The sequence below is a fragment of the Lissotriton vulgaris genome, chromosome 11 (assembly GCF_964263255.1).
Source record: "Lissotriton vulgaris chromosome 11, aLisVul1.2, whole genome shotgun sequence".
NCBI classification, from domain to species: domain Eukaryota; kingdom Metazoa; phylum Chordata; class Amphibia; order Caudata; family Salamandridae; genus Lissotriton; species Lissotriton vulgaris.
In genome coordinates, this window is record NC_141699.1 from 224,673,648 (window position 1) to 224,685,389 (window position 11,742).

Genomic DNA, 11,742 nt, shown 5'->3' on the forward strand with positions numbered 1-11,742 from the left:
GAACGCCTCAGCCAGACTCATCCTCGACATCCCACGAACCAGCCACATCACCGGACATCTGAGAGACCTTCACTGGCTCCCCGTCAACAAAAGAATCACCTTCCGCCTCCTCACCCACGCACACAAAGCCCTACACGACCAGGGCCCGAGCTACCTCAACAGCCGAATCAACTTCTACGCTCCCAAACGCCACCTCCGATCAGCCAACCACGCCCTCGCCGCCGTCCCCCGCATCCGAAGAGCGACTACGGGAGGAAGGTCCTTCTCCTACCTGGCCGCCAAGACCTGGAACTCCCTCCCACCCGACCTGCGCCTGACCCAAGACCACCTCTCCTTCAGGAAGAAGCTGAAGACCTGGCTGTTCGAGCAGTAGCGGCACCCCCAGCCCCCCCCCCCCCCCCCCCAGCGCCTTGAGACCCTACGGGTAGGTAGCGCGCTATATAAGTGTCAATGATTGATCCTCACCACAGCGACCCTTGTAAATAGGACCAAGAATTTTAGAGTTAAAATTAACACATTAAGCGATCACTCAGCTTTAGCCTTCGAATTAATTTTAGATCAAGGCCAGCTATCAGCTCAAACCTTAATGTCCACCCTCGCCCAGAATAATATACAACTCACAAAAACTAATTGTTATACTCTTGGGTGGGGGAAGATTGACCCAAATCAGTTGACAAACAAGGTTGCAACTGCAGCGCAATCAGCAATTATGAAGTGTTTAGATACCGAGGCAAGCGATGAGGAAGTTTTATCCCAATTTAAGGTGATCCTAGGAAAAGTAAACGAATGCCTTACTGTGAAGTAAAAAGGGATCACGGAAAGGAAAAAAGGATGGTTTAATCACGACTGCACAGCTGCCCATAAAAACCTAAAGAGAGCGCTAACAAAAACAATTAGAGATCAAGAGGAGGTCAGGGACCTGAGAAAAGTGTATAGGCTGGCATGCAAAGTGAGAAAAGAGGAGCTAAAAAAAGCACTAAGGAATCAGCTGCACGAAAGCTCACTAAACAAAAACAGCGAATCATTCTGGAAGGTGGTGAAAGCACCTTTCCTGACGGATATAAAGGATCAGCCAAGCATAGAAGTAGCTATTGAGGGACAAACCTGGGTAAATCATTTCGCAAAGATCTTAGGCAAATCCCCAGTAGTAGCCCCTACAGAAAGAAACAATAGCCCAAATCAGGATAATCCATTTCCAATTCCACTGGTAGTCGAATTACACGAGGTAGTAACTGCAGTGAATGCTAGTAAGAGTGGAAAAGCCCCTGGTACAGACGGGGTACCAGTTGACTTCTTCAAATTTAAATTAGATCTTTGGGCCCCCATCATAAAAAGGGTGTTTGACGCAACAATGAAGTGTGGACTACTCACATCCTGGACCCAATCAATTCTGGTACCCATTTTTAAGAAGGGAAATAGAGAGGAGGTGACCTGCTATCGACCGATCTCTCTCCTGGACTCACTGGGGAAAGTACTGGGCAGAGTGGTTCTCCAGCGTTTACAGGAGTGGGCAGAAGATACCGGGACCCTCTCGGATATCCAGTATGGCTTCCGAGAGGGCCTCGGAACAACGGAACAAGCCCTGAACTTGGTCCTGTTGATGGCAAAGTATGTGTCGGCAAGGAGTGAGAAGGTATACATGGTATATGTCGACCTTTCCGCAGCTTTCGACTGCGTCTCCCACGCAAAATTATGGTCGGTCTTGATCAACATGGGAATAGACAAGGTTCTTGTGACCTTCCTCAGAGAACTTTACTCCAACGCCTCCTCCAGGGTGCGTTTTGGAGTACGGGGTGAATTGTCAGAATCTTTTCCTGTAGAGCGCGGCGTCAGGCAGGGATGTGTCCTTGCCCCCTTCCTTTTCTCCCTCTACACCAACGCTCTTGAGGTAGAGATGTTTAGGGGGGGCTTGGACTTGCCCCGTGTGAAAGATCGACTGGTGCCCGCGCTCTTGTACGCAGATGACGCGGTGATCTTAGTACGCACCCCACGAGAGCTACAAAAATCTCTGAACAGCTACGCTAAATTCATGAGTGACCTAGACCTTCACATAAACATAAAGAAGACATATGTTATGGTAGCAGGCCAAGTTAAGAAACAGGGAAAAAGCATCTTCCTTGATAATGAAAAACTAGAATCAACCCCCCAATTCCCCTATTTAGGGATTACGATAGATGAGAAGCTCAACTGGAGAGCGGCCATAGAAGCGCGTAAACATCAACTTTTGCGTTCTATTGCTGCTCTCATGAAATTTGCCCAGAAACTAGGGAAAAAGCCTCCGGTTGAACTACTTCAGATCTATAAAGCCAAGTGCCATTCCATCGCACTTTATGGGGCGGGCTTGTGGGGTCATAAAAACACAAACGCCCTTCAGGTAGCGGAGAATACCTTCATGAGATTTTTACTGGCAGTCCCAAAAAGAGTTTCCACCTTTGCCTGTCACGCAGAATTGGGATTGCCACATATTGAGGACCTGGCTAAAATTGAACCCGTACTTCACTGGCGCCCCCCCCCCCCATCCCTTGCAGCCCTGGGGACAGCCACTTCCTGGAAGTGGCACGCGTCCCTCGCTGCCCCGGGGCCTGCCACCTCGATGAGGCTATATCAAAAACGAATACATGGGGGGCTCCAGCCCCCTGACGCAGCCCTGGGGACTGCTACTTCACCAAGGCTAATATATTAAAATGCAGGGGGTCACGCACCCCCCGCCTCCGCGGCCCCAGGGACCACCACCTTCACGGGGCTCTGCAGAAAATGGGAGGGGGGGCACTCTGTTCCCCTGTAGGAGCCCTGCATGGGCTTAAAGATCACCACCCCCCAGGGCCGGCTCCAGCAATGTACTGGGGTGCCCACCCCCGGCACACTGCAGTTGCTATGGGATGGAGGGAGAACTGCTCCCGCCATCCCATAGCAAACAGGGTGCTCCACTTTGAACAAGCAAGATCATTATGCTCTAGTTTGTTCAAATCTGCATCTCCCTGGGTGTAAAAAGCAGTGCGGGCTCCCACAGGAGGCATGAGCCGGTCAAGACTGTGTGAGGCCTTCAGGCTCCCCCCGCGGTCCCCAACCAACTCGTCATGTCCCAGGGGATGGGGATTCCAGGGCTGAAAATTGCCTAGGAGTGAAGGCTGTTTGGCCCCCTCCCTCTTAAGAAGGTTTTTTTTTTGAATGGCCGGACCCCTCAGCTGAAATTATCTCATGAGGGGGCAGTGCTGTCCCATTCCTTTTAAAACAAATATATATATACAGTCTCACTGAAAAACTGAAAAAACCATAGGTTTCAGTTATAGTTGGTTGGACATTTCACTCTTACAAAACCAGAGAAATTTGGTCGTTATTGTTAGTAGAGCTAACTATAACTCGCCCCCCCCCCATGCATTGATGATGACGTCACATATTACATCACTGATGACATGGTCAGTGACATCACTGACGACATCATCCAGTGACTGTGTGTTTCTATAAAGTTTAAGTATGTTTTATATATACACCAAGGTGTAATGAAGAATGAGTGGGTGTAGAAGTGTCTGGGTGGAGGATTTAAAAGGTGTGTGGCTGACTGTATAAGTGAGTGATTAATTGTGTCTTACTGAATGCATGGGTTAGTGACTAAACTGTGTGAATGTCTAGATCAGTCTGCCTGTTGTTGTGTAAGCTGCTGCATGAGTTGGTGAGTAGCTACATGACTGTCTATATGGGTTATGTATTGGTTGTGTGAGTATCTGTATGGGTGCCTGAGTGTTTGTGTGGGTGGGTGGGGTCTGTGACTGTGCATAGATGTGCGTGTGGGTGATTCACTGGGTGTATGGGTTCAAGAGTGCATGTGGAAATAGCTATACGGCTGGGTGAGTGTGTGTATGGGTGTATTGCTGAGTGAATGGATGTCTCAGTGGTATATGTGTGAGTAACTACATATGTGAAAGAAAGTATATGTGACCGTTGGGAGTATGTAAATGACTATATGTGAGAGAGTGATTGTGAGAGTGAGTGTATGAATGAGTGTGTGCTTGTGTCAGTGATTGTATGAGAGAGTAAGTATGTGTTAGTATCTGTATGAATAGGTGAGGTAGGTAATGTATAACTGTATAGGAGAGTAAATGGCAGTTCTATTGATTCTTTACATGACTGGCAAGGTGTGTGAATAACTATGGATGAGTGGCAGTGTGTGAGTGTCTGTATAGTGTATGAGTGCATATGATAGTGCTATATTTATGAGTGACTGCATGGATGAGTGACTGTATGGGTGAATAAATGGATGTGTGTGTACACCTAGGAATCAGTCAGTGGGTATGGAGTAACTGCGATTGGTTTGTCTATGGTTTCAAAAATGGTACTCTGTATTTTAGAGTGGGTGTATCAAAGCTTATATTAGGGTGTGAGGAGGTGCATACAATGATCACATGGATGATGTCATCAGTGATGTCCCTGACCATTTCATGAGTGATTTAATATGTGATGTCATCAGCAGTGCATTGCGGGGGCGCAAGTTATAGTTAGCTCTACTAACTAGAACAGCCGAATTTCTCTGGTTTTGTAGGAGTGAAATGCCCAACTAACCATAACGTCCCTGAAACTTATGATTTTTTCAGTGAATTTCTAAAGGTTTTTTTAAATGCAAATTTTTAACTATTATGTCCTTGAAACCTATGTTTTTTTCAGTGATTTTCTAAAGTTTTTTTAAATGTTAATTTCTAACTATAACGTTCAAGAAACCTATGTTTTTTTGTGAATTTCAAAGATTTTTTAAATGCTAATTTCTAATTACAATGTTAATTAAACCTATGTTTTTTCCAGTAATTTAGAAAAAAAATTCAGTGATATTTTGTAAGTTTAATATCCTAAAATTCGTTTTTGTAATTTTTTGTGTTTGGTATTAAAAGTATATAATGTCTTCTTTTTTATTAAATACTAAAATATATATTTATTTTTTGGGGAGAAAAGTGGAGTCGCGCACCCATTGTGTAGCTACCTAAACCGCCAGATTGGTGAAGTCGTGAAGGATGCACGTTTCAGCCAGCCCACTCCGCTTACAGGGAAGGAACGACAACGCTCCATGTCCCTGGTCTTCAAGGTAGTGATCTGCTGATCACAAGTCTTGTTGTCAGCATTGCACAACCACTCCCTCACGGCTGGTTTACACCCACACCACACCCATGCAGCACTGGCGTCACAGGACATGTGACCCTGCCAATAAAAAGGGCTGGGTGCACGTGCTGGAGGCCATTTCCATTCTCTCCCATGACTTGAAATACACAGAGTTGGTGGCAGCTGAGGAACTTTGCCTGACACGGGCCTCCCGACACGTGGCGATGACTTGTGCCACCAACTGAGCGGGTGTGCAGCCTACAATGATGCTTACGCTTCAATACACCATCCTGGCATTCAAGACCCAATTTGAATTGTGAGCTCGGCTAGACTGCATGTACGCCACACCGAGGACTCCTCTGCCCTTGGAGCTCGCTTCAGCATGTGGTGGGCCCTCCTGGACACACGCCGGTGGTGGAAGGTGAGCCGAGAGGCTTATTAGCGCAGAGGCAGGCAGTCACCTCTGGGCGGTGGGAGTGTATGGGGTGCAGCAGCCTGGGTGGGCAGGGGCAGGCAGACACCTCTGGGCGGTGGGAGTGGATGGGGTGCAGCATCCTAGGTGCGCAGGGGAGGGCAGACACCTCTGGGCGGCGGGAGTGGATGAGGTGGAGCAGCCTGGGTGCGAGGGGCAGGCAGACATCCCTGGGCGGCGGGAGTGGATGGGGTGCAACAGCCTGGGTGCGCAGGGGCAGGACAGCAAATAAGGCATGAGCAGTTGTATGTACTCTGCCATCACTGATTCTATACTCTGCAATTACTGATTCTATACTATGTTTCAGATGAGTGAGCTTGAGGGCTGCAGTATATCCCGGCACGTGGTTGGAGACACACCGGTGGCGCAAAGGTGAGCAGTAAGGCCTGGGTGCGCTGGGGCGGACAGTTACCTCTGGGCAGTGGGAGTGGATGGTGTGCAGCAGCCTGGGTGTGCAGGGGCGGGCAGACCTCTCTTTCTTTCTCTCTCTTCCTCCCTCTCGCTCTCTCTCTTTTTGATGGGCGCATGACGCATAATCTTATCTTGCTTATTGTCTTGCAGGCCATGGCTGTACCTACTTTTATTTTGTTGTTTTGTTTAAATAAAATATTTGATATGTAAATTCATAGATGCCTGGGATTCTCATTTGTCCAACCTCACATGCGTCTTGATTGTTATAATTGTGCGCCATCAGCCGATTTATTATGTTCTAGATTTCGGAAGGTTGCTGTCCCATTTGTTTGTCGGGTCAGGGTGGGATGGTGGACAAGGGGGTGGTGGCGGGGGGTGTCTGGGCACTCTTGGGTGGCCGAGCTGCATGATCATTGGCACCATGGCATCTGTTGTCGTTCAGGTGATGCTGTGGGCTGGGCTCCCTTTCATGTTGCAGGTTGTAGTCCGACTTTACACCAGGTCAGAGCAGATGTAAACTTCCTGGTGCTAATACACCGTATCGCCCGTTTTGTGTTCTTTTCCCCGATTTTTCTGACAATGTTGCGAGGTGGTGTGTTGGCTGCTTTTTGCATGGGAACGGCTACTCTGCATCTCATTAGCTATATTTATCAGGGACATCCGTGACAATTTTTTTTTGGCTCCTATCGCTGGTAAACTGGTGATATCGGCTGTTTGCACCAGCTTGTGAATTGTGCGTTAAATTTACCGCCATTTTGGCTGTGATAAAGTGCTGTTAACTCTGGGATGTGTCCTTGAGAATATGCCAAAAAACCAACATAAACGATTATGACGACGACACCATCAATATCATGAACACCATCCACCCCGGTTCTACGTCAGACCCATGCCCACACCACATCTTCAAGAAAGCCAGCACCACCATCACACCCCATCTCCGGAAAGTCATCAACATCTCCGTCGAGACAGCGACCTTCCTGGAGAGCTGGAAGCACTCCGAGATCAAAGCTTACTCAAGAAACCCAAGGCTGGCCCCAAGGACCTCAAGAACTTCCGGTCCATCTCCCTGCTCCGGTTTCCGGCGAAGGTCATCAAGAAGACCGTCAACAGACAACTGACCCGCAACCTCGAGAACAGCATTCTGGACCCATCCCAGTCCGGGTTCCGCAGCAACCACAGCACCGAAACAGCTCTCATCGCCGCCACTGATGACATCATGACCCGGCTCGACAACGGAGAAACCACGCCCCTCATCCTCCTGGACCTGTCAGCCGCCTTTGACACTGTCTGCCACCGCACCCTACACACACGCCTCCACAACGCTGGGATCCAAGACAAGGCTCTGGACTGGACCACCTCCTTCCTCTCCGGCAGAACCCAGAGTGTCCGCCACCCCCTTTCCCCTCCGAAGCCACCAAGATCATCTGCGTCATACCCCAGGGCTCATCCCTCAGCCCAACATTGTTTAACATCTACATGGCACTGCTCGCCCACATCGACCGACTGCATTACCTCAACATCATCTCCTATGCCGACGACACCCAGCTGATCCTCTCCCTCACCAAGGACCCCCTCACAGCCAAAACCAACCTCCATGAAGGAATGAAAGCCATTGCTGAGTATATGAAGAACAGCAGACTGAAGCTAAACTCGGACAAGACGGAAGTACTCATCCTCGGCTCCACCCGCTCGGCCTGGGATGACTCCTGGTGACCTACCGCACTGGAACTGCTCCTACACACATCGACCACGCACGCACCCTAGGATTCATCCTCGACTCTACACTCTCCATGACAAAGCAGGTTAACGCCGTCTCGTCCTCCTGCTTTAACACCCTCTGCAAGATCTACAGGTGGATCCCCACCAAAACAAGAACGTTCACCCAGGCCCTCGTCAGCAGCAGGTTGGACTACGGAAACGCCCTCTACGCAGGAGCCTCAGCCAAACTCCAGAAACTACTCCAGCGCATTCAAAACGCCTCTGCTCCTGATCCTCGACATCCCTCGCCGCAGCCACATCACACCCCACCTGAGAGACCTGCACTGGCTCTCCGTCAACAAGAGGATCACATTCTGGCTCCTCACCCACACACCCAAGGCACTCCACAACACCCGACCAGCATACCTCAACAGACGACTCAGCTTCTACACCCCCAACCACCAGCTCCGCTCCGCCGACCTCACCACAGTCCCCCGCATCCGAAGAGCAACCTCTGGCGGCAGATCGTTCTCCCACCTCGCCCCCAAGACCCTCCCCATACTCCTACGGCAGACCCAGGACCTTCTAACCTTCAGAAGACTCCTCAAGACCTGGCAATTCAAGCAGCAGCAGCTTCCCCCGTCCCCCCACCCCACCCCCACCCCCACCCCAGAGCCTTGAGACTCTCACAGGTATGCAGTGCGCTTTACTGATGTTTTGATTGATTGCTTGATTAAGCAATAAAAAACAAGCATTCCTTCATACTGTTAAAAGCTGTCTGGCTTTTCTGTGGGAAGGGATCTTATCTTGACAGTGACTGGAGCTTAAATAGTGTGAACAGCTTTAGTATAAGTATTGGTAATCCATCCAGCCAGGGGAAGTTAACAGAAAAAAGTTCCACACAAAAGTAAACGAACACAGTAATTTGGCACGAGAGCCCCCTTTTAAGATACATTAAATACAAGAGATTTCAAAAGCATGGCTCAGCGAAACCTAAAAAATAAGCATCAGTTCTCAAGCTGGAGCAAAAAATGCACATCGTCACTTATCCTAGATCAATACTTGAACAAAAACAATTGTCAATATGATCTAAAAACTATTGGCCATTTGTCCTATGTTCACTTGTAATAAACAGAAATCTCTTAATTAAATCCATGTCTGGGATTCTCGATGTCTCGATTCTCCATTACAAACAAAGTAGGTTTTAGTGTGAAACCAAAACATTTTTCATGCAAAAGGGCTCTTAAACCTTATCTCACTGTATCTTATTGAAGCGTGAGAAAGTTTCGGAAATTGATATATAAAGAACAGTACAGATAACACCACCTCAGTGATAACTAGCATTTACTGATGTGTTTTTCATCTAAACTTTTTCAGCAATCAAATGTGTCTCTTCAGCAGGAGAAGACAGAGAGAAGTAAAGTTCCTCATCTTAACAATGCTGTGTCCTTGTGTACTGACAGTCAGGGATTCGAGGAAATATGACATTCGGCACTACAGGACCAACTTCCAGCCTAGACTGCTACGAGAACCTGCTGACCCGACACGGCAAAGTAGGTTGTTATTTTGGTCAGTATGTATGGTATTCAAGTTAAAGGCCAAAAGGTTAACCGCAGTGAATCCTCTCAACTACCTGCTATAAGCCAGTGGATCGAACTGCTGGTTGGGCACCAAGCCGCAAGAGGCAGCTTTCTCTGTTACTGCCTCTTCATAACTAGATCACGAGGTGGGCGGTCACCCCCCTAGGGATCAGTTGCGAGCTCAGGCATCAAACAAGTAAGTCCGTTTGCTCGGGAAGCAAGCTTTTCCTCCCACTCACAACACCTGGTCAAGTGATACCCATAAGACGGTTTTGCACGCAAAACTTCAGAGTTGTCAGTAAAGCGGACGCGACGCATCAGCTGCTTCCTGAAGAGATAATTGATGCTATGAGACTTCCTTGAATGGGAGCGGACAGACTAACTATGCGCTACAATTCACCCAGCCTATGTTTCTGCTTCTTGAACCCCTCTCAGTCCAAGAACCTCACTGTCAGAGCACTTCAGATAATGTTACACACACATGCATGTGTTACCCTTCACATCGTTCCCGTTGCTTGCGCTTGCTTTAACTTTTCACAAGCCTGCCCGCAGCCCATTAAACCCCCGGCTCCTTACCCATTTTGCAAATCTACTTTTGCTTTAAATTAGATGGGACTTTCATCCATGCACTTGATACTCTCCGTCTGCTGCATCGCTTGCAGACGCACTGTGCCCAGCTAGGCAGTCGGGGCTTCGCATCAATATAGCAAGTCTGTGCACATCCTTTAACATGAAATCCTACCTAGCCGCCTCTGCTCTTAATCCACACCCCTCGCTCCCCGGGTAAAATCTATCACAAGCCCTTCACGTGACCCCGCCCCTCCGCCTCAAGGAGCAATTCAACTCGACAGCAGCTAAACCGGCTAGAAGCTTTTAGGGCTGCTGCCCACAAGGTGGCGACTAAGACCAAGAGCAAGAAAATGACCTGCTTCTTGGAGCGCAAGAGCGTTCATCTTGACAACCAGCACCATTATCGCCATGTTTCAGTGTGCTTATGTTCAATGTTAACCTAGCTAAAAAAAATGAAAGTAATAACAGCGTGCAACAGAGATCTTTCATCGGTTTTCGAATTTGTTTTTCATAACCTGAAATGCTCGAATTTAAACTTACGCAATAGTTTAAATGACTTCTTTCTGATAAAAAGAGCAGCAGACGTGCTGCGAAAATTAGTAAGAATCAGAGAGACTAGTAGGCTTGCGTGTGGTGTGAGGTTCTTGGCGGCACCACTGTAAAGTCTGGAGGAGGACAAAATACGGAAGAAGAGGTTAGGGCGCTGTGTGCCTCACCCGGAATTAGAACCAATGTACTTCCGGAGTAAGGTAGGCGTGCAGCTGAGTCCCCGGTGCGGCTTAACAACTAGCGCTCTGCTTTTGCTTCAAACACCCACAACTAGGGAGAGAGAACTTGTGTTGTGTAAATACGCTGTAGCGTTCTTTGGCTTTACATTTATGTCTAATCTGTACCTCTGCGCGAAGAAACTATGCCACTTTATTCTTTTAAACGGCTCTGGTATCGTATTGTATTTGGCATTTGTATTGTACGTCGATATCCTTAATGGGAGCCCCCGAAGCTGATTTTACTACGTCAATGTGGAAGAGTTGGTTTTAGAAAATTATTCGTTTCCTGTGTGTTTTTCAAGAAACAGTTTTATCTACTCTACTCTTTTCTATGTACTCTGGAATAAAATGCCATTTTACTTAGACTGAAAACCTGGATTTGATATGGAAGGTGCCTTGCAGTGTGCATGTAATTGACAAGAAAAGCATATGCTGTTTGGCTACTGTATGCACGCAGCCCTCCCTGTTCAGGGAAGTACACCCATTCCCACTCGACACGGACTGACGTATGAAATTGCTTATCATGTGGTGCATTCCCTCTGTTCCTAATGTCAACTTTCGCATATTTGTTTCTCACCTAAAATTAATTTGCTGCCAAATGATATTCAATTTTTTAGGTCTCGCCTATGCAGCGCACACCTCATGTCATCGATGAGCTGTTCTCCCCAAAAACGTGCACGCGTTGCATTGCTTTGCATTGCAACGCGTGCACGTTTGGCTATTTCCTTGCGGGAGCGAGCGGCTGGCATATGGCAGCAATTATCGCAGCGCCACCTCCCGAGAGTGAATCGTGCAGGCCCGTCCTCTCTCCCCTCCCCCTGCTGCGAGGCGCTCGTGCTTGTTGTCCTACCTATGGCATTGAAAAGGTATTGTTGACTGTGCCTGGATTCCTCACAATGAGCCTGTCTCTGTTATGTCTCCCCACACTTGTTTAAGATTTATTTTTGACGTTTCATAAATCAAGGACAAGGCCCCGAGGGGCGCATGGACGCTTTAAAATATACAGTTAGAATCGCATTATATGTACAAAGTGTACCTGAGTTGGCTGCTTCAACGTCCTTATCGGTACTGTGTTTTTAAAATAACGCTAGATTAATGTATTTTCATACTATTCCTTAGATTAGAGTATTTATATAATATTTCTTCAGATACCACTGTC

The 11,742-nt window shown here is 47.9% G+C and overlaps 1 protein-coding gene across 1 annotated transcript in view; it reads right to left on the reverse strand.

Annotated features, from left to right (window-relative positions):
* Nucleotides 1-10,043, reverse strand: part of HPS4 (HPS4 biogenesis of lysosomal organelles complex 3 subunit 2) — a 231,350-nt gene extending 221,307 nt beyond the window's left edge. The window contains exon 1 of the mRNA XM_086943139.1: nt 9,823-10,043. The gene's annotated coding sequence lies outside the window, so the exon portion shown is untranslated. The remainder of the gene's footprint in view (nt 1-9,822) is intronic.
* Between the last annotated feature and the right edge of the window lie 1,699 nt (nt 10,044-11,742).